Genomic DNA, 25,286 nt, shown 5'->3' with positions numbered 1-25,286 from the left:
AAAAATTGTACATTCCGAATTTCCAACATTATCAGACGAAGAATTTGAATTACTCACACGAAAAGATATCTTTCCATACGAGTACATTGATTGCATCGAAAAATTTCAGGACATGCGCTTACCACCGCGCGAATTATTGGGTATGGGAATAAGTTTCCGCCCATTGCAGAAAGATGTCGTTAGTAGCATTGCTCGTGTGTTTGATAGAACGGCAAGACATGTTTTTGAAAGGTGTGTGTCCAAACTTTTGAGCCCAATAGATGGCATTCGTTCGAAGCGTAACAAAGAGTAACTTTTTTTGTGTTGAAGATGTCGGAATTTATTCCGAAAAAGCAACATTTGCGGGAAGTTTTACTCCATTATTTTATTTTAAAGAAAAGTGCTGCGGAAACGCATCGTTTACTCGTAGATATTTACGGTGAGCATGCTCCATTGAAAACTAGTTGTAAAGAATGGTTTCGGCGATTCAACAGTGGTGATTTTGACGTGCGTGACAAAGAACGCGGTGCACCGAAAAAATTTGAAGATGCAGAATTGCAAGCATTACTCGAAGAAGATTCGTGTTTATCGCTTGATAGGTTGGCAAAAGAGTTAAATGTTGATAGATCCACTGTTGGAAAACGTCTATATGCAATGGAAATGGCAAAAAGAAGGAAATTGGGTGCCATACAAATTGAAAGAGAGAGACATGGAAAGACGTTTGGTCATCTGCGAGATGCTTCGTCAATGACAACAAAGGAAGGGTTTTCTATATCGTATCGTAACAGGCGATAAAAAATGGATTTACTACGATAACTCTAAACGCTTGAAGGCATGGGTGATGCCAGATGAACCAGGTCTATCAATGTCAAAACGAAATATCCATGCTTCGAAAATTATGTTGTGCATCTGGTGGTATTATATATTATGAGCTGCTCAAACCGTCTGAAATCATCACTGGCGATCGTTATCGGCTACAACTGATACGTTTAAACCAAGCTTTGAAAGAAAAACGACCGGAATGGGACAATAGGCACAACAAGCTGATTCTGTTACATGACAACGCTAGGCCACACGTTGCAAAACCGGTCAAGAAATACTTGGTAAGAGTAAAATGGGAAATTCTGCCCCATCCTCCGTATTCATCGGACATTGCCCCTTCAGATTTCCATTTGTTCCGATCCATGCAGTCCCATACCCTTTCTGGAGAACGATTCAATTCTTATGAAGGTATCAAAAAATGGCTTGATGAATGGATCACTTCAAAAGAACCAGATTTTTTCATTCGAGGAATTCATTTATTACCGGAAAGGTGGGAGAAAGTTGTCGCTTCCGAAGGAGCATACTTTGAATAAACTCACTTATATAGATTTGTTTAAATAAACACATCTTTTTCATTTAAAAAGGAAACTTATTCCCATACCCAATATTTTTCAATTCGTTGACAGGCGATACAGCAGTCCGAGAGCGATTACACTCACGCCGCGAATATCTGGAAGTGATTCTCCATCCGAACGCTCGGTGAGTACAGTGATCTGTACTTGAAAACTGATATCTTATTATTAGCAGACATTTTCGAAAATTTCCGCAATAGTTGCATCGCGAGTTACTGTCTCGATCCCGCGCATTATTATACATTGCCAGATTTCACGTGGGACGCCATAATGAAATATACACGCTAAGATTCGAGTTGCTCACCGACATTGATATGGTCATGTTCATCGAGCGCGGTATACGCGGCGGCCTTAGTCAATGCTCCGGCAGATACGCGTAAGTTAATAACAAGTATGTTCGTTCAATCCATCGAAACTGTCGTCGTACTTGATGTACTACGATATGAATAATCTGCACGGATGGGCGGTGTGTCAACCTTTACCATATACCGAATTTCGATGGATCGAAGACGCTGCGAACTTTGACGTGAGCGCGATCGCTCCGGATTCACCTACCGGTTATATTCTTAAGGTCGAACTCGAGTATCCGCAACATCTACACGACCAACACACTGACTTATCTTTCTGTCCAACGCGCGATAAATGCCTGACAAGCGCAAAGATAAACTTCTAGCGACGTTGTATGCTAGCGTTACATCATCCATTATCGCAACCCGCAGCAATGTACTCGTCACGATCTTCGCGTAATAAAGATCCATCGGGTGCTACAATTCGCTCAATTTCCATGGTTCTGCGATTACATTGAACTCAATACACAATACACAAAAAGAACGCTCGCGAAAAACGATTTCGAAAAAAATTTGTATAAGCTAATGAACAACGCGGTATTCGATAGGACCATGGAGAATGTGCGCAACCACGTTGATGTAAAATTAATAACAAAATGGGACGGATGGTACGGCACGGAGGCAATGATCGCGAAATCGAATTTTCACAGCCGCAGCGTCTTTGCGGAAAATTTGATCGCCGTTGAAATGCGCAAACTCGAGGTGAAGTTCAACGAGCCGATTTACGTGGGTATGTGCATACTTGACATATCCAAAGTCTGCTTGTACGAATTTCATCACGAGTACATGTCACCGATGTATCGCGACAAATGCAAAATCATGTACATTGACACGGATAGTCTCATTTACTATATAAAATGCGATGTTTACGAGATTATGAAACGCGATATCACTAGATTCGACACGAGCGATTATCCGGCAGACAACATGTACGGTATGCCTCTCGCGAACAAAAAAGTACTCGGCCTGATGAAGGATGAGAATAACAGTATATTAATGACCGAATTTGTTGGACTTAGAGCGAAGATGTACGCGGTGAGAATGGATGGCGAGAAGGACATTAAAAATGCGTAAAGAATAACATCGTAGCGCGAACGATAACGTTCGACGATTACACGCGGTGTTTGAAGAAAGAGATTGAAATGACTCGCCGTCAATCGTGTATACGATCTAAATAAACACGATATCCGAATTGAAAATCACTCTGAGTCTATACGACGACAAATGATACGTCGTACCGGACTCGGAGACGTTACCGTGGGCACATTGACAATTGCCTTTGTAATATAATATATGTATTATATGTATTATATGTAGTATATATTGCTATTATGTATTACTATTGTAATTTACACTTTTTTTATATTTATACAAGTATTATTACTATTTTTTATGTATTACGATTATTGTACTTTTATATAATACATATCGTATGTTTTTAACATTTATATACTTATTATATACTAATATTCTAATTAACCCTTCATATTTTTATCATTTATGCGTATTACTATTGTGTATTTCTATTCTTTGATTTATACTTTACGTATGTTTTTTTTACGTGTATATAAGTATTACTATTATGTATTACATATGTATGTATTCTACTCCATACATAAATTGTTACAAATAATTATACACTTTAAACACTTTTATACACTTAATTGTACACTCCAAAACGAAGATGATGATGATGAATAGGGAGTAATAAAAAAAATACGTTCATATACTTATATTGATATATTTATATATTTTTATATGTAGAAAAAAATACACGAAAAATTTTATCAAATAACATTGTTTTTGTGTATCCATGAATTATGCGACCCATTCCGATCGAATCCCAGCCACTTGACGTACACCTTGTCTCCCTTCCTGCGCAGTACTTTCTCCACGAGATACACGTCAGAATGAGTAGCGCAATGCAACTCGTGCTCGTAGAACGCAGCAACGGATTTTCTGCGATAGTCCTCGAGTAGATAGGTTACGGGATTGGTACGCTGCATCTTAATACGATCGTAAACACCTCGGTGGTCCAACTTGGCGTATAACTCTTCTCAAAAATCGTCTTGAACTTGCTCACGTGTATCTCGACTGTATGATGTGTATCTCTCTAATCGCCCACTTTGAATTTTGCTGGACCAGCGATTTTTATCATGCTGTACACGGTATCCAAGAGTCTTTCGGCAATGGCGGGAATTACGTCGGCGGGCCGTATGCCGATAGTGCGATGCTTGCGCGCGTTGTAATCTGATACGAAACGCAGCAGCTCGTCGATCCATTTGTAATTGCCATTGAGTGTAAACATCTTCCACATGTCGCTTTTGAGCGTACGATTGAACCGCTGGACTACCGACGCTTTCAACATCGAATACGGAATAGTGATTAACGTCGTGTTTTTTCAAGATTTTCTGCACATCGGCGTTGTAAAACTCCTTCCTCATATCCGTTTGTAAATTTTTAGGACATCTTCCACTTGCTCGAATTATAATATCTCAACAATAGCATTAGCCGTCTCGCTTCCACCCTTGAGCGGTACGGTCCACGCGTACTTGCTCAACACATCGATGACAGTGAGTATGCAGTGGTGGCCTCTGTTGAAGCTCGAGTACGGTTGCATCTCGACGATATCAGCCTGCCATAGATCGTCGTATCCTCGACCTATGACCTCGCGTCTTCATGGAAAATTTCTTCTCACCGGAGCGATGCAATTCCTCGATAAGTCGACGTCTTTCGGAGCTAATTTTTCTCTTTTCGCTGGATCTCTTTTTCATCATTCGACGCATAATACAAACGACAAAAGTATTTTTTTCTCGCTGATGCCACTCGACTGACTCGTTTCGTCGATACGCGATTTAATTTATAATAAGACCGGATTCGCGAAATTCGTCGATAATCGACAGCACCTCGTCATCGTGAGCGTTGTTGCCCGCTCAGTGCGAAGCGTCGAGACGAAGCAATCAGACGATCCACTAGCTCGTTGGCATCGTCCCAGTGCACGTAATCGATCGCGTTGTCATTCAATGTCATTGCATGAGGTAATCCCTTTCCAGATTTCTTCTTCTGTTTCTTGGGTGTGATTGACATCAACTGCGCGATTACGTATTTGTACTTGTATTCCCTGTTGCTCATTTCCTGCGAATGATGTTTGTATTTGTGCACATTCGGCGCCAGCAGGATGTTCCTGTACTTGTTCATATAGTCTTCCGTGTAGAGGAGATCGTCGGGAATTCTCTTGAAAATTAACTCGTAAAAACCGGGTGTACCGGCGTATCGTACGCCGTCGATAATTACGTTGTCCGCATCATCCACGTCGAAACGTTTATTGCCAAATATCAATCCATCATTGTATAGGTAAACGCCGTATACATAATTTGTACCATTCTTCTGTTTATCTCGCGTTCTCCTCAGGACGGCCTCGACGTACTTTTGATCCAGCCCAAGCCAGCTCGTAACGCCTCTCGACCTTTCGATGTTTGCTGATTTTGAACCTTCGTCGCTAGCAAATCTTCCGTCGTTTCAAATACGTTATCCAACGATTCTATCATCGGTACGATCATCGTACGCGGAGTGGAGGTTATTGGTTGTACATGATCGTGCGATCGATCATCGGATTTATGCGGAGTCGCTCGAAAGTCTCACTCGCTTTCTCTTCCTCTTCCTTCTCTTCCTCCTCCACTTTTTCTTCCTTCCTCTCGCGCTTGGAGGCAGACGCTGCGTCATCGTCACGTGACTGTCTCTTTATCATCTGCACACCGGGGCTATTAACGATCTGTCGCAGCGATTTGATAATAGGTTTAAAATGTCTGTCCAATGCCATGTCTTCGATTTTACCGGTTTTCAGAGCGCGATGTTTCTTGCGGATCGACTCGCTCGTCTTCTTGATCTCTCTCGCGATTTTTTCACGCTCGCGCACATCAACCATGTTCGTCTCTGACGAAGTATCAACAACGACTAGTCACGTTACAGTATCGCGAACTCGTTAAATCCCTTTCTGTATCTCCAGTCTTTAAGCGCACTATTCTTGTCTATTACTAAAAATCTAATTTTTTTTGCCAACAGTCATGGCACAATGTGCAAAATTCGTCGTAGGACATGTCGGTGTTCACGTGATCATTGTAAACGTGTTTCAAGTTGGTACAATCCTGTTTGAACAGGATCAGCAGGTTCGCATTGTCACGTATCAGATGTTTAGGTATTCTCGCGTATGTCTGACAAAGATAGAAGCAGTCAACGTTCGCGTGGCGACCCATCGAAAAGTATTCTTTCACCGCATTCTTCTTGTCGCATGCCACGTCATCAAAGATAAAAATAGAATTTGGGCGCACCTCGTTCGATGGAACGATGTCGCTATTGGAAAACGTAAAGTAGTCGATTTCATCGATAGACGTAAATAGTTTTTCGAAATATCGACCTCTTACTTATACTTTGGCTGTTGCAGTGATTTCGAATGGATGTACACATTCGAAACGTACGCCGTTTAGACTCTGGAGCACACTTATGAGAACGTTGGTTTTACCACAATTCGACGGGCCGCAAATGGTCGCGCGTATAGTACTTGGCAGCATTTTGTCGTGCTTGCGCTTCTTCGCACTGCCTCCCATCATTTGTGATTTCGCGTCACAGTTTGTGACATGTATCGTTAGCAGTTGCAGCACGAATTTCATGCTCACACTAAAGGCTACGCGCTCTCGAAAAATTATTTAAAGGCGCGCGAATCTGCGAATCGCGCAGTAGCAAAATGTATCTCGCGCTGTGTCATCCTTTCGATATTCGAAACTTGAGCGCCGAGCAGTTGCAATATATACCGAAGGTCGTACTCTTATGCGTGTACGGTGAATACATCGAACACGTTTGAGACAAGCTTCCGAAATACGTGAAGGCAAATTCGGAAGTTCAAACTTGTCGTCACTGCGACGAACACTACAATCAGCCGAGGCAGCGAACGCATATCGACGGTCTCACACCGAAGATAAAGGATTGTAGCGAATGTCGGCGTCGCGCGGCGGTCTGCTAAATCGAGCGAAAAACGCGCTTCCTTTCGAGTTACATATTCCGGGCTATCAGTGGTCCGGACACTCGGCTTACGAAGCGATTATGCAGAGGTGACGCGGGCATAAATCTGCTGCAGCACTGCGTGCTGAGAACACGGCATTGCGTATTCTCGGAGCAATGATCTCATCAATAGACACATGGCGGACAAGGTACTCGCCGATAAAGCGCTCGATAGGACGCGTCGTCACGAGAGATTCGGCTCTGAACGAGAGAGCCGCCGCAGCTGCCATCTGGGCAGCAATGAAAGCTAAGACCAAGATCGACATGAACATGAAACCGAAGAAGAAGACGACGAAGAAAAAGGCGACGAAAAAGCGGATACTTCCGATGGCGAAACGTGGTGGTGCGTTACCGTTTTTGCCAATATTGGGCGCACTCGGGTCCTTGATCGGCGGAGCGGCCAGCGTGGCGAAAGTAAGGATAGCAAAGCCGCGCGATGTCAGCTCGAAGAGCTGCAACGTTATGATCGCGTGATGGTCGGACTGTATCTCACTCCGTACAAATATGGACGCGGACTGTATCTCGACCCATACAAACCTAGACAGGGCGTAGCTGCAAAGGAAAAAAAAAACGTCAAAAAGACAATAAAAATGTCGTCTGGCGCAACTACCAATGTACAATTGAACGAGCTCTCGAGACGTACCATACTTTAGAGGCATTTTCATGCGTAACGTTACCGATGAGCGGCGTGCGCCGAAACGAAAGCGGTATCGTAAATCTGGACGATGCGACGGGGCCTGGTTCTCACTGGGTAGCGTACGCGAAAAGAAACAATCGCGTAGTGTACATTTTGACATTTTCGATAAGCTTCGACCGCCTAAGGAACTGGTGCGATATTACGAGAACGATGCTACGACGATAGAATACAATCGCACGTACTATCAGACGTACGATCAGAATTTCTGTGGACAGATGTGTCTGCGATTTCTACAAATGGTAGACGCGCGTGAATTTAATAAGCTCAACGAGGTACTGTGAAATCTTAGTATTAGTCGAACGTTTTTTTCCGTCTTGTCGTTGACGCTTACGCTGAGCGGAAAGAGCACCGTCCTCGCGGCGAATTACTTCCCCATAGATTTGAGTGACGGAGATTACGAGCTCGGTCTGGCGATTTTTGAGACTTATCACACGATACCGAATGTAAATGAATCGAATAACAAATTTTATTTAAAAAACGATGCGGAAATTACAATTTCCGAGGGTTCGTACGAAATGCAAGACATAAATGAATTTCAGAAACGCGCAGTTTTACAAAAACGTCCGCACCGCGGACGCACTTGAATTCGTTGATGTAGTGAGTGATGACAATAACAATGACATGATGAAGATGATAATAGTGAAGGTGGAGAATACCCGATTACGCTCCGCGCAAACTACAATACGTTGAGATGTGAGATTAGATGTGCGTACAGAATAAACTTTGACAAGTCCAACAGTATTGGATCTGCTGGGATTCTCGTCGAAGCGTATACTGCAACCGCGAAGATGGCACGAATCGGACATGTCGATCAACATAATGAAGGTAAACGTTCCACGTAGAGTGTAACGTGACCGCGAGTGCATATAGCAACGGCAAAAGCGCGCACACGATACATGAATTTTCGCCGAAAATGCCGCCAGAATATAAGGTATCGGAGAAGTCAACGCAAATCATTTACCTGCCGATCATCGCACGGAGCATTACGGATCTAACGATACGTCGATCAGAATGAACGATTGCTCGATTTTCGAGGAGAAGAGATCACCATTAGATTGCACGTATGACGGCGGCAGTGATAACGTGAGCGTAAGATGCTCGTGCTGAACGGAGCGTACGCAGAGAGATAACGCATTCTTTACAAAGTCGGTGACGCCACAGCTCGACAACACTTGCTCATCCAGCTGTATCAGGAAGAAGAAGAAACTCAGCACGTCGAACGTTACATTTTTAAAGTCTTTGGGATTCACGGTGCGCAACATTTGAGATGACTGATATCTTAAACATTAAAGATGAGCCGATCTTCGACGATCACATCGTTTGAGACTCACACGAGGCAGCCCGTTTGCCAACGTTTGGGTACAGCGACGAAATAAGAATATCCATACAGCAACAGGATCTGTACACATTATGTACATTATATGTACATATTATAACGTGAGTGATATTTTTTTTTCCTAACGTGAAACAATATTCTACCATTTAGTGTTAATAGTAGAATATTGTTGCACATTTTCTGTGATTAAATGAAGTGATAATTTTTTTTTACTGTGTAGCTATAACATGCAAAAAGAACAAAAAGTTGAGAAGACTGTCTCCTCTTCTTCCTCCTCCTCCTCTTTCTCAGAGGAAATTCAGAGTAATATCATAGTTGATCTCACTCAATTATATGTAGATCAATTAAGATTGTTCCATCGCCTCATCGAGATTTCCGATGAAGTAGATCTCACTCATGTGCGCAATAACAGAATTGCGTTCAACCATTTCATCGACAATCTCGATGAGGTGGTGGAGGAAGAGGAAGTGGAAAAGGAAGTGGAAGAGGAAGTGGAAGAGGAAGTGGAAGAGGAAGTGGAAGAGGAAGTGGAAAAGAAAATAGAAGAGGAAGTGGAAGAAGAAGAAGAAACTGAAGAGAAGAGCGTCCTCCTCTTCTTTCTCAGAGGAGATTCAGAGTAATATCATAATTGATCTCACTCAATTACATGTAGATCAATTAAGATTGTTCCATCGCCTCATCAAGATTGCCCAGAAATAGACGATCTCACTCATGTGCGCATTAACAGAATTGCGTTCAACCATCTTATCGACAATCTCAATGAGGTGGTGGAGGAAGAAAAAGTAGAAGAGGAAATGGGAGAGGAAGTGGAAGAGGAAGAAAAAGAAGAAGAGAGAGTCTCCTCCTCCTCTTTCTCAGAGGAAATTCAGAGTAATATCATAATTGATCTCACTCATTTACATGTAAATCAATTAGGACTGTTCCATCGCCTCATCGAGATTGCCGATGAGATGGACGATCTCACTCATGTGCGCATTAATAGAATTGCGTTCAACCACCTCATCGACAATCTTGATGAGGCTGTGGAGGAAGAGGAATAAGAATTCAGCGGAAGATGAAGAGGAAGAGGAGGACGGAGAGGGAGAGAGTGTAGAGAAGGTAAGAATATTTTTTTTATTATATATTTTTTTCTTTCTTTTTTTCTTTAATATTTTTTGTTCGCGTTATAATACCGCCACGCATTTTAGGATGGGAGTGGACTCCGCGGTGGCTGTCTGAAACGCATTTTGGGATAGACGCGGGGTTTGCGGTGGCGGCGATGGCACTGGCGCCTGCGGCGAGATATGGGGTGACGGCGGTGGCGCTGACGCTGACGCTGACGCTGGCGCCTGCGGCAGGGTGTGAGCATCATATCGGTAAACACCGATAGCATTGGAATTTTCCACGCCTCCTCTCCCTTCCCCGCGCTACCAGTATCCTCCTCCCCCGCGCCTTCCCCCGCGCCCCCCTCAGAGGATCTGGGTTAGAATTGCCACTATTATACAACTTAGGAGTATTATACAACAAAGAGTTCCCGCTGATGATTCGCGCCAATAACAATACGGTGAAAAGCGAAATCAAATACGCCTATCGGATAAATTTTACAAAACCTCGTAACATTGGCTCGCTGTTGGGATTTTCGTCGAATCGTGTGCTGGAGTCGCGACAGTAGCACGAGTCGGATGTGCCGATAAATATCATCAACATAAACATCATTCGTATTGACCGCGACGTGACGTGTACATACAGCGGGTACATACAGCAACGACAGGTGCGTGCACACGATAGACGAGTTTGCACCGAGCGTACCGCCAGGATATAAAATATCGGAAAGACCTACGCAGATTTACCTTCCGACTTTACCGTCGTACGAAGCACTATGGATCTGATGATTCGTTTGATGGATCAAGACGGTTGATTGCTCGATTTTCACTGGGAGGAGATCACCGTTAGATTGCATGTATGACGGCGCTAACGTGAGATGCTTGTGTTAAACGAACAGCCGAAGTAGATGATAGATACACCTGTTAACAGAGAGACTAGATGGAGAGAAACTCACTGCGTCCAACGTTGCATTTTTAAAGCCGTTGAGTTTCACGAAATGTTTGCTATCTTGAATATTGTCAGTGAGCCGATCTTTGTCGACCGCAACGTCATGATTGATACTCACATGTACAATCCATACATCAACATTACATTTGACATAGCGACGAGATATAAATACCTATACAGCAGCAGAATTTGTACACATTGCTATGCGAAAGTTTTCTCTAGGAAGATTGACAGTAAAGAAGAAAAACGATATCAACGCACAATTGGGCAGAATCCCGAAAAGCTAGCCAAAAAATTAATTTCAGATTTTCGAACATGTAATTGTTGTTTCGGAAAGAAAACTAAATTTTCTTTCGAATGTGTCCCATCCCAGAGTTATATATTCCATACCTGAGTTTCCAGTTCGAATTTGCCCTTCGCACGGAACAGCCGTGACAGTCAGAACTAACTCAGATCTTACTGCTGTTGTTTTGTATGTGTATTTCGGTGTAAAACGGAGTTTGGAAATCGAATTTTGCAAAATGGATTCTCTTCTTAAAAATATGTACAATAAAAAAACAATACTAACAATATATATTTCTATGTATTATATATTTAGTTTTGAATTAAATGTAAGTATTTAAAAAATCATATATTTTGAAAGAATTAAATTTTCAAGTAACCAAACAATTATGTATACCACCTCATTCCGAGATATTATTAGTACCATCTTTTAGCTTATACTCTTCTCCTTCGAATTATTATAAATACTGCGTTTAGCTGTGTTTGTGGTAATGAGAAAAATTTTTGTACAAGCGCTCTACGCTATTCGTTTCAGTATCGATCGCTTGTCAAGCATGTAAATGCATTAGGATCATAGCATGCAGGTAGATATTATGCCCGAGAATCTTTTGTTACGGGTAGGACCGTATAGTAGAAAGTCGACAAGTATTTCAGGTAAAAGAATCGGATATAATATTGTAAAAAGTTGTAGTAAAGGCATAATATTTCTCAATTATGTTAAATTGTAATATTTAACTGGTAAGACATGTAACGTTCAAATTATTGAAGGTATTCAAGTTCAAATTATTAAAAACAAATCGATAAACTAGAACTTTTTAAATATGTATACATAACATATATACACATATATACATGACATATTAGGGGTACAAATAAGTTCGTGCAGTTTTTTCTCGAAATTTCGTTCCCATGGCTTTGAGGCGTAAAGAAATGTTTTATTGAGTCACTTCCAATGATAATGCAAGCTCTTCTTGCGTTTGACATGGATCTTCATCGAGTAATGCCTCTAATTCTGCGTCTTCAAACTTTCTTGGACATCCGGCACGCTCTTGGTCTTCCAAGTCAAAGTCACTCTTAAACCGTGCAAACCACTTCTGACACGTTCGCTCAGATAGAGCATGGTCACCATAAACTTCCATTAAAATACGATGACTTTCGGCAGCACTTTTCTTCATATTGAAGTAATGCACTAAAACTCCCCGCAAAAACACTTTATTTGGTACAAAGTTCGACATATTTGACGAAGTAAAAATATTGTTGTTTACAATTCGAACAAATGACACATACTGAACTTAATACCTACTAATGACAGCTATCCAACGCATACTTAGAAATACGGAACGGTGGAATGAAACAGTAGTTACGCCATCTCTTTCAAAACCGCACGAACTTATTTGTACACCAGTAACACATAAGTAACAAAAATTTATTTATTATAAAATAAGACTTTTAGAGCAATGATCAAAACATTATTTTATAGATCTGAGAATGTGTTTTAAAATAGTATACGTTTATTTATACAAGAAATTTACATATAATTCATAGTAGGCTATATAAGCCGATTCTAACCCACTCTGGGAGGGGGGAGGGGCAAGGGGGTACCCGCGGCGCAGGGGAATCCGCGACGCAGGGAAGTCCGCAAGGAGGAGAGGGGGTTACACTAGGCGAGGAGTGACGTCACAAGGGAGGGGGAGATGGAACATGACAGGAAGTGATGTCACTTGGCGAGGGGATGACATCACGGGGGTGCGCGGAATGACGTCACAGTGGGTGACGTCGCGGAGATGACTTTGCGGTGCGGAGGAGGAGGGGGGCGAGGATCTCCCGGATGCAAGAAATTACGTAGCGGGAAATTGCGTAGCGGGAGTGTGCGGAAACTTGTGTCCGCGTCGCAGTGATGACATGGTGTAGTCAATAGCCGGGCGCGATCCCCACCGCGCGCTATACTTATCATTAATATTTACGGGTGCGTGTGTGCACGTAAATTACTAAATGAATATATGAAATGAAACAATATTTAATAATCACGTTTAATCAAGACATGAAAATTATTACGTACAATAAATTAATATTAATATAATATAATAACTGCTTACGTTTCTCTTATCAGCTCATTATCATTGTCAATATCTAACTCAATTCTTAACCTGTCTGGTTGTTCAACTGCTCTACCCACCGCCTAAAGCGCATCCTCACAAAATTAACCGCTTTCTCCGCCAACAAACGTGCTTGCATGTTTATATATATCACCCGCTCAACAAAATTATTGATGTTGACCATCTTTATTATAAAAATCTCGCACAAATCGATTTATAATCTGACCGATAGTTAAATCGACAAACAGACTGATTGACCGCGAGGGCTGTGCAAGATTTTATTAGGGGTTTGCATTAAAAGTTACTGTTCACGTTTAAATGACAGTGGCTGCGTATGCTATGGTCAGAGACATCTGCTATTTATATCATTTTGAAGTGTGAACATTTCCTACTAAAATTCAGTCAACAGACGTCATCCTTGGTTACATATGTGCTTTTCTATAACTGAATTAAAATGGAACGTGATAAGTTGTTTTTCCGATGTGTACTTCTATACTATTTTGATTTGAAAAAAAGTGCAGCTGAAACTCATCGATTGCTTGCGGAAATTTATGGTGAATCTGCTCCATCGGAAACAGTATGTAGAAACTAGTTTCGACGATTCAAAAGTGGTGATTGTGACGTTCACGACAAACAAAGCAATGCTCTGTATTTGGTGGGATATGGAGGGTGTCGTGTATTATGAGCTGCTTAAACCGAACGAAACAATCACCGCCGAGCGTTATCGACAACAATTGGAACGTTTGAATGATAATTTGATGCAAAAACGATCATCAATTGCATCAAATCGTCGAAAGGTGATTTTACTCCATGATAACGCTCAGCCGCATGTTGCTATAATCGTGAAACAAACACTGATGGATCTCGAATGGGAGGTTCTCCCGCACCCAGCGTATTCTCCGGACTTAGCAACAAGCGATTATCATCTCTTCCGATCGATGCAATATGCTCTGGAAGATACACACTTCCATAATTATAGCGAAGTCGAAAATTGGGTTGCTGAATGGATTGATTCAAAAGACAGACCATTCTTTCGTCGTGGAATTCAACTTCTGCCTGAAAAGTGGCAAAAAGTCATAGCTTCCGAGGGAAAATACTTTGATTGCATTATTGATTGAGGTTCATATATTTTGTTATTGAAATAAGTGCTCAAATACAAAGAAAAAACAGTAACTTTTAATGCAATCCCCTAATATATAATAAAGATGTTCGTGGAATATGATACCATTCCGAGAAAACAATACCTTGATCAAAATTTACACCTCAGCGAAAAGTATATCACATCGAATGATCTCATGAATATACTTCAACATTTTTATCAATTATAATTAGATCAATGCGTTATATCAGCAGGCAAAAGTACAACGCTTCCCCGGTCAAAAATTTAGGCCTCAGCCAAAAAATATATCACGCGTTCGAACAATTCCATGAATATATTTCAACATTTATCAACATTTATCAGTTACAATCATCAATTATAATTAGATCGTTATAATCAATATATCAGCGACAAAAAGTACAATGCCTCGAATAAAAGCGTATGCCTCAGCTAAAAGTATACGAGAAGACGTCGCGCTCAAAAGATTCCACTTCAGCATTTTTATCACCTGCAGCGCTTCGCATTGGAGCGCAATTAAACATATATCTATTTAATAACTATCGGATTAATATCGAACTGCTATTAAATCAATATTAAATTACTATCAAACTGCTATCGAACGACTGTCAGATTGATATTTAACAGCTATAAACAGCTTTCAGACTGATATCAGATTATCGGTCCATTTTAAATTTTATTTGCTATATATGGTATATGTATTATATATATATATATATATATATATATATATATATATATATATATATGTATGTATAAATAAATATATATGTATATACGTACATATATATATATATATATATATGAGATCTGTTCAAAAAGTATCGCGAATTTTGAATTTCCGCGGGTTACGTATATTCGATTTTCAATTTTTTTGTGACGTTATGTTGGTACTCATGTCTCTCACTTATGCCGACAAGTTCGACCATTTTGAATGTTCAGTTAATTTTTGACAGCTACTTTGCTTGCACGTGTTTTGACTCGTCTTCGATTTTTGCCTATTCCAAAAAATGGATCAAAGAATCTGTATCAAATTTTGTGTGAAAAACAAAATTAAGTGCGCGGACGCATTCCGAATGTTGACTGTGGTATATAGTGAAGCTACCTTGTACCGAAGCAACGTTTATCGGTGTACAAAATGTTCTCAGAGGGCCGAGAAAATGTGAACGACGAAGAGCGTGCCGGATGCCCGAGCACGTCAACAACAGATGAAAACATTGATGAAGTGAAGAAAATAGTATTGGCAAATCGTCGAATCACCATTAGAGAAGTTGCTGAGGATCTAAACATATCGATTGGCTCATGCCATTCGATTTTTACCAATGATTTGGGCATGAGACGGGTCGCCGCGAAATTCGTACCAACATTGCTCAATTTCGACCAAAAACAGCATCGCATTAATGGCCAAAAACAATACACTAATGATGCCGCAGCCACCGTATTCCCCAGATCTGGCCCCCTGTGACTTTTTCTTGTTCCCGAAACTGAAGAGGCCCATGAAAGGACGACGCTAAGCTACGATTGAGGAAATAAAGACGGCATCGAAGGAGGAACTGAACAAGATCACAAAAAATGATTTTTTGAAGTGCTTCGAGGATTGGAAAAAACGTTGGCACAAGTGTATAATATCTGATAGGGATTACTTTGAAGGGGACAAAATAGATATTCATGAATAAATAAATAATTTTTGAAAAAACACAACATTCGCGATAGTTTTTGAACAGACATTAACGTTTAAAGATAGTCGAATACGCGCGTCCTCCCGACGCCGAAGGTACGACCCACCGAACGCGGGGCTTACCATCGCGAGCCTCTAAGCTCAAATGGCGCGCCTGCTAGGCCATCTCCCTCGTCTGCCGTGCGCTCGGTGGGCCGTATCTTCAATAGTAAATCGGATGGATGCGCGTATTCGGCTATCTTTAAACGTTAATATCTCGTTGATTATTGCGAGCATTGCAAAATAGTAGAGGACTTTTCTACTTAGTTTAATCCACTCTACCTGCTCAGGACGAGTGGGGCCGTATATTCATGCCACCTTGTATATATATTTACATGTCTGCTGGTCAGGGTAGCGGAAATAAAGACATATTAATGTGAGATAACATATATTTTATTTTAAAAAATCTTACAATTCTTCCTGATGTCACAACCACCAGTAATTTAAATACATTTTGCAAAGCATAATTCTTTGCATGTTTTTACATCGTATAGTATTACAATCATTTAAATTAGTTAAAGATTCCATGTCTTCGTAAACTGCATCCAAGGTCTCGATGTACATGCGTTCTCGCTCATCGTCCAGAAGCAAGTTCCACAGCCACGTCGTTTCTCGCGTTCCTTAACATATACGATAGCATCTTCAAATATAGCCGCCGTGATCAGGCGTTTTGCCTCGCTGTACGGGAACATCCTGTTTTCCCATTGCAATCCATGGTGATAAGTATTTAATCAGGAAGCGCAAGACCTGTCGGATCTTGTCAAAAATTTCTATGACACGGGACTCATAAAAATATAATGTGAGAATGGTCCCCTATTTCAGCACCGTTACATCTTTGACGATAAATTTCTTGTTAATGATGAATCCTTGCAGATTCACAAATGTTAATCCACAAGGTGTAACCATGATGAGCAATTCTTCAAAACCATGTATGCGTGTATGCGTGCGTGCGTACGTATGTGAGTGTGTAAAGAAGAAGGAATACAAAAATTAATCCATTTCGCGAATTACGACAGAGGAAGGGGGGAATAGGTTATAACAGAAATTTACGTGGTGGAATGCGGAAGGAGTATTGGAACGTGAGCATGAAGTGGCTGCCGAGTTATGGCATTTCAAATTTCTTCTGGATCAACCGATAATATAGGCATCTTGTGAGAAAGGTTCTGTTGAACGTGGAAATATATTAATTAAAGACTCAAAAGAGTCATTAGGGTTGTTGGGTATTGCTGAGATGAGAAATTGAGGAAATCTCTTGCTTAAGTGCCAGTCAGATAACGTCCTTTATTTTACAAAAGTGAAAAGATACGCGTGAACGCCTACCGTCCGTTAGATTGGCTAGATTGATAATACGATAGAAGTACCTTTTCACCACACTATTTCATCAAGTCCCCCGAGAGAGAACTCTCTGGAGCATGTCTCGCTAACTTATCTTAAGGAGGTTGGTAACGCGACTTCGCGCGAACTCCAATTCCCTATAGACCACATAACATCTCTTCTCTTGTAATAACGGAAGTATTACTCCTTAGAAGAATTTGGTACAAAAGTCCGCAAATCTCTAAAGTAATTTCCGAATTAATTGTAAGATTTTTCTACGGTTGATTTCTCCCTGTGACGTTACCCGAAATCCTTGTCTTTCCTTCGTCTCTCAGCAAGTTGTCTTCGACTTTTCTTAAACCGTTTTGACTCGGTTCTCCTGAATTATTTCTGGATTCCTCAGGCATTTCTTCAGTGTTTAATAGATCCTCCGCATTTGAATCTTTATCTGCATACAGTTCTTGGCTTCGACTTTTGTTCTCGCCAGTCTTCCAAATCTGATTAATGTGTCGTTCCCATGTCCAATTATCGTCCAAAACAACGAAATAATGCAACTTCCTTGTTACGCCTGATAACTCTTCCGAAACGGAATTTAATTTTATTCTTATAGTCTCTGTATTGTATTCTCTCTCCCACCGCGAAATTTCTACAAGTCTTCGATGTGTTTGTAGCTTTTTTAGGTTAATTCGCAAATAAATTAAAATTCATGCGCAATTTATCTCTAAAAATTTTATCGCATCGCTACACCTGTGAGGAGTTATCCTATGCATTGCACTAAAAAGTCTTAGTTACCATTTCTAAGGTCAAACTTCTATTCCTAGGATCATTCAACAACATTTTTCGTAAAGAATTCTTTAAGATTTGAACAGATTACTCTGCTAGGCCGTTTGTAGCTAGATGGTATGGAGTTATTAATTTGGGTGTAATACCTTTTAATTTTAAGAATCGCAGAAATTTTGAAGAACGAAAATTTCAGTCATTATCCATGATCATAATTTTTGGAGAATCAAAATCTGAAGATTTCTTTACAAATTTTAATAGTAGTTGCTGCGGTATTATTTTTGACTATTTTCATAAAAGGCCATTTTGAAAACGCATTAACATATATAAAAAACAATGCATCCATAAATGATCCCACATAATCAACATGCATACATTTAAACGGAGATTCCGCTAGTTTCCATTTGTGTATTTGTGTTTTCAATGGATCGTTACAGATATCGCAATTTCTTCTCTGCCTCAATTGTTTTATCGAGGCCAAACCAGAAAGAGTTAGTGCCTTCATTTGTATTACACCAAAATGATCTTTATGTAATTCACAAAGAAATTCACAAAGAAAAGCTCTCGTAACTTGATAGGAATTGTCACTTTTCCGTTACACAAGAGTACGTCCTGTTTATGCTAAAGGCCGCTTGATTTACATTGAAACGCAGTTTAACTGGTATTTCTTCTTTTTTCCGTAACGCTTTCAAAATCTTATTTAATTGCTCATCTAGCTGAGGCGCGTGCTACATCTCTTGTTGAAATTGATAAGCTCTGTATGGTTCGTATTTCATAAACGTCCACTACATCTCTGTGATGGGAGTTATTGTCGGCAGTCGCGACAAGCAATCGGTGTTAATGTATTGTTTCGTATTCTTATACTTAATATCAAAAATAAAATCCTGTAGGAAAACCGCATAATGCTGCACACGCATTACTGTATACACTGATAATGTTTTTGTAGGTGCAAATAATGGCCTATGATCACAATATATAACGTAAATCTATTTCCATACAAGTATTGAAATTTCTTTATGCCAAAAATTTTAGCGTGCGCCTCCTTATCAATTTGAGTGTATCGTTTTTAAGTGTCTGATAACGTTCGCGATGTGTACTGTAGAACTCGCTCCGTTGCATCAGGATAACGATGCGATAGTATTGCTCCAATGCCGTATGGGCTGGCGTTAATAGTTAAAATCAATGGGAGTTGAGGGTCGAAGTGTGCAAGAACCGTATCACTTTTAAAATGATTCTTTGCCGATTTAAACGCGCTTTTATAATCGTCAGTCCACTTCAATACAGTTCTTTTCTGTAATATACTGTGTAACAGTGCTAAAATGGAACTTAAATTTTTAATAAATCTACCATAGTAATTTATCATATCGAGAAATAAACATAATTCCTTGACATTTCTCGACTCGATCTTTGTCAATCGCTACTCTCTCCATCGTTTTATGCAAACTATTTTTGTCTATTCGATACTCACAATATTCAATACTGTCTCGAAAAAATTCGCATTTACTCTCATTGATTCTAATATTAGCCTCCGAGAGGCTATAGCACCTGCCCAAACCATTGCAAATGTATCTCATTTTTAGGTCCGGTGATTTTGATATCGTCCAGGAATACTGATACTCTCGGCATCTTGCCTTCAATTTCTCGCTGTCAAATAGCTGATGCAGAAAAGACTCCATACATTAATCTTGTGCAGCGAAATAGTTCTTTATGTATATTCAGTGTAAGCAGCTCTCGGTCTTTTTTGCAGACTTCAAACTATAAGTATGCTTGTTTCCAATATATTTTAGAGAATTTTTCCCCAACAACCATTGACGCGAATAGTTCGTCGATCGTTGGCAGTGGGTACTTATCTATCCACAGGTTTGCGTTTAGTGTAACACCACAGATGCGGACTATGCCTGCTTACAATGGGTGTAGCCGATCTCGATGTATTTATCTTTTCTAAAATCCCGGTTTGAACAAGTAATTGCAGCTCCTCTTCTACAGGCTGCAATGATTTAAAAGTCACACGCTTTCAGAAATACTGGTTTAACGTTTTTTTTTTAAAGACAACCTAGCTTGTTGATATTTTATTTTTATAAAAACCGAATCTAAATTATCTTTGTATTGTTGTGACAATATTCCGATCCTTTATGTATGTATGCTATTTATTAACTCTGTTAAATGCATGTGCAATTGTTGAATCCACTTACGTCCTAACAAGGGGATCGTCGCGATTTATGTTGGATACATATAGATTTAATTCTATAATTATTCCATGTAGTGTGACTGTAACTAGTACAACCCCGACAATTTGAATAGACGTTTTACAAAAAGTGACTAATTGTAACTAATTGAACGTAAATGTCGATTTTGAAAATGTTCTCGCATTGTTCTGCTACTTATTATAATGGCAGCTCCGCTGTCGATTTCGAAATGTAAAAGCTTACCGTCAACTAAAGGTATTTCGTAAAACTTATCCCTATACTTGGTGTGCTCAATTAATAGTACCTCCTCAATTTGGTTAGCAGCCGCTCATTTCGCTCCTATACATAATTTTTGTAAGTGGCCTGGCGTACCACATTTGTAACATGTAATATTCTTTAAAATCCATTGTACATTTATTCGCCATGTATTTACCACCGCATCTGTAGCAAGACATATTAGTAATTACATTCTGACCCGCTTTATCAGGATTGAATTGACTCGTATGTTATCCTGTTTTTGCAAGTTTCGCCGCCACTTTCTATTTAGGATGATTTTTCTTCTCCGTCTACTTGTCTTTAGTGCTCATGTAACTGACTACTCCCGTCAATACCTGTAGTGGTTGTACATCTTTCAGAGTACTTCTCAATAACTCCATAGCTGCAGCCACTTGTACAGCTTTTTCAAAGGTTAAATTTCCAGTAATCGAGATTGTGTACGATGACTTGTCAAACCAAAGACGAACTGTGTAAGACAGTTTTAGGATAATTGCAGAGGATAATGTCGAACGCAGTGTCGGTCCAATAAAATGTAATAGGTACATGACTTTCTACTCGACCGGTACTTTGAAAATTTTTATGGCAGTTGTGAATCGTTGTAACCAACGCTTCCGATCCGTAATTATTGGATCGAAAATTTCAATATTAAAATTTCCGTGTAACTACTTTCCTATTTTGAGTATACTTCAATATTGAATTCAAACTCGTTCTGATATGTACGTGCGGTTTTCGCAAATATATCAATCGCCATGCTAAATAGAATGCAAAATTATGCAAAATTATGACTGTAATCATCCTCATAAGTCTGTTTTGAACGTAGACCTGTTGTACGTAATCGTAATGTCTCCTCAAATCTTTCCTTCACCACGTAGATTACTTCCTAGTTTTCTCTTGCTTTGAATCGTTTTACTCACTATTATTTCTATTTAGATATTAGGTGTTGGAATTAATTCGTAGCGTTTTACAAGTGATGGGAAGTACTTTCATTAATGTATTTTTTAATGCTCATGTGAAATAAATAACATTCTTTCATTAAAAAACGCTACGAATTAATTCCAACACCTAATATATTCCATCCTCATTGCCAATTCTGTTGTGTATTGGTGAGAAATTGAGGAAAACTCTTGGCTAAGTGTCAGTCAGATAATGTCCTTCATTTTACAAAAGTGAGAAGGTACTTCTATCGCCAATCTAATCAATCTAACGGATGGTGGTCGCACGAACGCCACTACGCTATCTCACCAAGTCTCCCGAGAGAATCCTCTGGCGCATGCCTCACTAACTTATTTTAAAAAAGTAACGCAACTCCGCGCGAACTCTAATTCCTTATGGACCACATAACAAGGGTGAATGTAAAATTCATTACGCGGAGGAACGGGAAACTCTACTAGAAATTCTACACTTGAAGTTGAGTCAGCTGGTGATAGTGGTCGAGGAGACGGAGGAATGGATTGAATAGAAGAGTCGGGAATGAGAGATGGGGTGTCTGGCAAGATTCGTTCCATCAGAACGTCCGAAAACGGGAGTGACGGAAATCGAGGAGGAGGTGAAGGAAAAAGAGGAAGTATCGCCTTTAATGCGTCGTCATGAATCAGCGAAGCCGGTAGTGGCGAAAATGATGGAGGTTCTAATTGAAGCGCGTTTTCGGCTGGGTGAACTTGATTCCGAGAACGAGAGATCTCAAGATATTCCTGGTATGTTTGGTTTAGGAATCTCCGCGTTTCAAGATAGGCCCGACTTCTAAGTCAACCTTTGTGTGGGCGGTTTAAGCGTGACACTATGATTTTATGTTGGGCTTCGCGGTGAATATATAGATATATAATTTAAAGAGGAACTTACTGCTACTCAGTGAGTCTAGACTTTTGGAGATGATCGTGTCTGTAAGACTTCAAGGCCCCCCGAATTGATCCTCGGTGATTGAAAGTGGTCTGTCCCGTGGATGTTGGAGGAGGCTTGACCAAGCGATTTAGAAACACTAGGCTTCAATCGAGTGATTTGATCGTATCGCGAATAAGATTGCTTGAGAGATCTGATCGCGGCTCACCACTAGAATCAGTTAAGTGATCTAGTCGCGGACCGGCAGAGTGTCGGCTGGCTAAGTAACTTTGATTGTATAATCACGAATCGGCAAAGTTTCGTTTCGTAGTTGGAAATTTGGTTGGTCTACGTTCGCGAAGGGCCTCCTTTTATATTTGCGAATTAGTAGTATCGTATGCAGCCCTCGGATATGTTAATACTCTAATTTAGGATTAGAATTAGGGATATCAGTTGTGAATTGGATATTGGGATAAGTGTTTGAAACGACATTAATCATCGACCGACATTTGCCGGATATTTAATAGTTTAGAACCACATGTGTCATTTACTACAGACAACTGCTGTTTCAGTTTGTAAATCCTTAATCTATTTACTTCTTTTGTTCCTTGGGATAAAGTTGTTCTATTCGACACTTGGTTCAAATATGCAATTCAACAACTTCGTCCCGAGTGATTATTAGTCTGAGTGGATAATTTAGATTACTACAATTCTGGCTCGGAAGTACATTCTAGTGAGTGAAGTTATTTCTGAGGGCGGGTCCTCCAGTGCGACAGATGTCCCTCTTCTGTTAACTTCCCGGAGAAGGGTGCAGAGCTAACCCATCCATTTCACCCAAAAGCAACCTATTTATTAGAAGTTTTATTTAAAAAATTCAAAAAATTCCAGTGCCCTCCCGATCATTGAATAAATATAAATGGGCGGAACGATCCGCACTAACGCGACGTCAACTAATCCGACGGTAACAAACGCAGTGGCCGATAACGCAACCTTCCAGCCGTCTTGTTAAAACACATAAAAACTTTAATCTATTACAAATAATTAAACGAATAGAAAAACAAATAAATAGTGAAACAAGAATCTCTTCCAACTATACTTTTCGGCCAAAATTGACTCCACCTCCTCTAGAAATTTCTTACTCTCTAACCCTTAACTCACATAGTCATCTATCAATATTCCTCAATATTCAACCTCTCCTCAACCTTCTCCAACTGACTATCCCTCTCACCTAAATTCTTCCAACCAATCATCTATCTTCGAATCCTTTGAAGATAATTCTTCTTTAGATAAACTAATTCCCATCTCTCTCTCACTTGAACGTCTTAGAAGAATTATTTCCTTCAAATCCACAATTTCCTAATTCCTTAGACTTTAAAATTTGTAGAGCTTACTTTTTCAGATTCTCCTCCTCATTTTTAAAGCTTACTTTTTCAGATTCTCCTTCATCAACAAATTACAATCCCAGATCCTGAAACCTAAGAACCATTCATTATCCCATCCATTATCCCATCTTATATCTCGAATTAGCCTCTCCCTTTCTTGATTTGAAGACAGAATACCAAAACTTATGTACATTAACGTTTGGATCCCCCTAGCTAAACTAAAAAAATTTATGTAAATAACGAACAGGAGATAAGTCAAAATTTGAATTCCACTTCTCAAGATCCTGTTGAGAAACTCCGAAATAAAATTATCTGCGGAATACAACACAATGTACAACACAACACAACAATTTTCGCTAAATTAGACAATAATATTGTAGTAAATTAAGTTTAATTTAGTTTGAAGAATTTCAAATTATATATAATAGAATTCATTAAATCTAAAGTAATATAAGATAAGCCGAATGATTTATTTCAAATCCTTGACCACATTCCTCCTCTTATAAGATTACATGATCCCAAGTCATAAGGAATAATTTCCTTGATCTCTAAACGAACCAACGAGCGCACTATTTCAAAGCAGAATCATTGCATTCGGCTGCAGACTTCTGTTTTGAAATTAATCTGAGTGCGTTCGAGTCGCGACACGTGCGATAAGGCATCAATCCAAGCCTTGGCCAATCCAAACCTTATTCCACGCATCTTCTAATTCCCGTGAAATAAAGATTTCTGGGGCTCTGACGTAACACCATTATGAACTTCGTATTAATAACAAAAATCAAAATTCAATTATAATCTTTGTACTGAAAAACGAAGCCATCTCATCATTTCTTTCCCCAATGTGCGACTAGGAATTTAATCAATGCTTCTTTGAATTTAATATTTCGAAGTTTTTTTGAGAACTTCGTTGGTCAAATACTTTTCAGAGATATAATAATCACGTATTTCAGACGTATCTCAAAGAGCATGTTTGCTATTTTTGATCGAAAGCATATGATAGTGATTCAAAATAATCGCTATTTTATGTGCTTTATATTTACGGACTTGTAATATTTTTTTAGAAATATCACCGAATGTTAATGATATATCATTCATAAGATGCAGCAGAAAAATCCATCGATCAAAGCAACATCTATAGAGTAACTCCGGTATATATGCTGCACCTATCAAAAACTTAATTTATTAAGTATTATATAAGTACTGTGTTTAAAGTAAACGAACTATATCAATAAAAACTTTGTACTGCCTACTATGAAAAAATATTAGAAATGTGAAATATTTATATTTTGTATTAAAACATGAACTTTTTTAAATCCTTGCATTTTTGCTGTATATCCCATAGAGTGGGATATATGGCTACTCATAGAGGCAGAGGGAATATGTACAGCTCATAAAAAATTTATAAATAATGCATATAAATTAGACGTAAAATGACACAATAACTTATAAAATACGTTTATAAAGTTTTATTAAGGAATAAGA

At 39.6% G+C, this 25,286-nt stretch overlaps 1 protein-coding gene across 2 annotated transcripts in view; it reads left to right on the top strand.

Moving 5' to 3' along the window:
* The window catches only part of Slip1 (SLo interacting protein 1), a 285,185-nt gene that overhangs the window by 218,112 nt on the left and 41,787 nt on the right, over window positions 1–25,286 (top strand). The gene's annotated exons all lie outside the window — the stretch shown is intronic.

Source organism: Acromyrmex echinatior, chromosome 12, assembly GCF_024713525.1.
Source record: "Acromyrmex echinatior isolate Ae372 chromosome 12, ASM2471352v2, whole genome shotgun sequence".
Taxonomy (NCBI): domain Eukaryota; kingdom Metazoa; phylum Arthropoda; class Insecta; order Hymenoptera; family Formicidae; genus Acromyrmex; species Acromyrmex echinatior.
The sequence above is the reverse complement of the archived record's forward strand: the minus strand, read 5'-3'. Positions and strand labels throughout refer to the sequence as shown.